The 3,174-nt window shown below is 36.1% G+C and overlaps 1 protein-coding gene across 1 annotated transcript in view; it reads left to right on the top strand.

Moving 5' to 3' along the window:
- LOC106813179 (acidic mammalian chitinase-like) overlaps positions 1 to 3,174 on the top strand; it is a 14,733-nt gene that overhangs the window by 6,224 nt on the left and 5,335 nt on the right. The window lies entirely within an intron of this gene.

Here is a 3,174-nt window from a genome sequence, read left to right on the forward strand (position 1 = left end):
AGATGATATCTTTAATAATAAAGGAAATATAACAATTTGAAATTTAGATTTGTTCGCACTTTTGAGTATCGTTTGGACGAAGCCGAAATATCACAAATTTCTATTTTCGGAAGGAATTTTCTCGGAAGTTAAAGAAACTACACTCTTGAAAACCTGGAGACAGGGGGTAGGCCATTTGAAATCTATCAGAATTTGGTATTTAGCTTAATTCGTGCCGAATATATAGACCTGGGAAAATGGACATATGCCGATATTAAGCGTTTTTTTGTCACATTTTTAAATCTTCAAATGGTCGTATCGCCAAAACTAGAAAAGGAATTTATAGGAGACAAGAAAATTATTTTGATATTAGAAGTTTGAAAATTTTAGTTGAGATACCTAGTTATAGCTGCCAATGCAGTGAAAACAGTGATTTAATTGAACAATTTTTATAGTGGACAGTGGTTAACTTGATCTAGCAATACACATCGGTGAAAACATGGTAGCAACGGTCATTGTACGAGGTATACCATCAGCGGCGGATTAAGGCTCACTGGTGCCCTAAGCACTGACCAATCTTGGTGCCCACTCCTTTCCACACTGACCCAGTCCATTTTAGTTGTTGACCTGTCTGACCAAATATACAATGCAGGTTGCAGCAGTACAAAAATTTATGTAGGATTTCAAGGAGGGTGGTGATAAACAAGCGGGGGGTATGGGCCGGAGTCCTCCCCCAGAAATTTTTTTAAATGTAGATCGCAGGAGATGGGATTTGAGGCAATTTTGAGCGTACATGCATGTACACCTTCATTCTGACTACGAGTCAATCTATTTGGTTTTTTTACATGTTTCAGTTGTGAGAAAGACCTCTCTGTTGTGCAGTTGGTGACCATTAATGTTAAAAATATTCTTAAGGCAATTTCAACATTTGGAAAGCACTCTCTAGTTTGTCTTCTGTAATTGTGTTGTAAAGTTCCATGTGAGTGAAAGATGTTTTCTTGGTTGTTTTAAACTTATGAAGAACATATAAATGGAACTGCTGAAGCTCTGTAGACAAAGTGTTGTTCATGTCATCTGGATAAGCATCAATCAGTGTCTGCCAAGTCTTTGAGTACCTTTATTTCTGATAATTGGGAATTAGCAACTTGTTGGGTGGCATTAGGGGCCCCTTGTATTGTATTGTATTGTTGGGGCCCCTTGTGGTACACCTGGGAAGTACAAATCTTTATTCGTTTTTTTTCTTTTCACCCTTTTCCCAACTTTGTGGTGCCCCCTTTGGCTTTGGTGTCCTAAGCACGTACTTAGTCTGCTTAATGGTTAATCCGGCACTGTATACCATATCCAACATTTATCGTTTATTCTTTGAAAACTTGAAATAAAAACCATGAACCAAAAACCACAAAAAATGCAGCCATTTCTTAGAGATCGAGTAACGAAAAGATGTCACATTAGCGATTGAGCTGACAGACATAATCAGCCTATCATCATTACTCAGCCAAGTGATCAAGCTTAGGCCAGTTTTTGTTTTTGTTTTGTTTACAGAATTTTTGTTGTTTTGACTCGGTAAGGTAAAAAAAAAAGTCGTTTTGTCAGATCAAACAAGTCAAAATACAGTGATACTGTTATACATGATATTAAAGTATTTTAAGAAAACTAAATGAAAACAAAACTTGTAATTATTTTTACTTTTATTATAAACTGTTTGTTTATAAAATGTTTTTGTTTTTTACATTTACATTTTTTTATTCATATTTCTTAGAGAAAAGGTCGGCGGGAATAAAAAATACAGATTTTCAATTTTTATTTTTTTTAGTTTTTCTTGAAAATTCGGGTCGACGGATCTGTAAACCAAAAACATAACAAAATCTCGCCTTATTATGTGCCCTGGTATCACTGACAGTGACACTGATGCCACTCCACAGTACAGGGGCAGTTCGTACCAATCCTGTAATACAAATGAATGTATGATGTAAAATGTTAGAATAGTTGAATTTATGTTGAATGTAGATCACACTCCTGTTATTTATTGACTTTCGACATTCGAAAGTAGGGTTGTACCATTTTTTTTATTTTTTTTATTTTTTTATTTAGGCAATTATCCATCATAATTATACAATACATAGCTAGCAGTAGCATATATACTTTTACAATAAAATTCTGAATTCATAAAATTGGATAACTACCAAGGATATATATACACAAAAAGCATGACTAGCACACTGTCACTTATTTACATTGTCAATGTGGTCCTTGTTTTGCTATGCCTTGAATCTAACAATTACACTACTATCAGCTAGTGGTGTTCCGATTAATCGAGTTCGTCGATCATTACTCGTTTGGGCTGCCGAGTTGATTAATCAAGTAGAAAATCGGACGACCAAGTACAACTCGAACTTTTTTTTAAAACTTCGAATGTTCTTCTTTTCAGAATGTTACATAAACAGTTTGTAAGTACATACCTATACACATACAACTTCGTGGTACATAGACTTGTGAACATTAGTCTTGCTATTAGGGATCATATAATATCAAGAGCGTATAAATAAGGAGAGCGTACAACGGTGAAATGGTGAAACCATGTTGCAGTATTAGTCGAATTAAGATACTTTGTGATATTCTTGATCAGCTGTCCTTTAATATAAACCAAACCGCTTGTCCCTACGATGCTCCTACGCTGAGATAATCAGCGGTGAAAATCTGGTATTTCAGTGGGAAAAAAATTATTGATAGCATAGAGAGACATCTCTCTTATGTAATGGATATGAGTTTGATTAAATTTGATGAGCAGTTATGTTGCAATGCCCTTTAGAGTGTTACCCGTCCGTAACCCTAACAGTATCCTTAATTTACTTACCATATACTAGCTACACATACAATAATGTCAATATTCCTTCGCAATACACCGGTTGTGTCGACGATGACGCGTCGTCGCCGCAATCTAAAATGATTGATGATTAATCGATCATCGGTCGTTTTGTAAAACCGATGATCGATCATGAAATTTGGACCGATCTCCAACACTACCGTGTAGTGCCGTCTGCTTTCCATGTTTAGTCTGTGGCCGTGGTTAGTCCGCGATCCCCACATAGTGTTGGCCCCCAACACAGCCTACTTCATTATCACGAGCGTCCGTGATTAATTCGTACGTGGATTCCACGTTCATTACAATCAGAGCTATTGTTACGTGTACAGTTA

This window comes from Priapulus caudatus, unplaced genomic scaffold (genome assembly GCF_000485595.1).
Source record: "Priapulus caudatus unplaced genomic scaffold, Priapulus_caudatus-5.0.1 Scaffold736, whole genome shotgun sequence".
NCBI classification, from domain to species: Eukaryota; Metazoa; Priapulida; class Priapulimorpha; order Priapulimorphida; family Priapulidae; genus Priapulus; species Priapulus caudatus.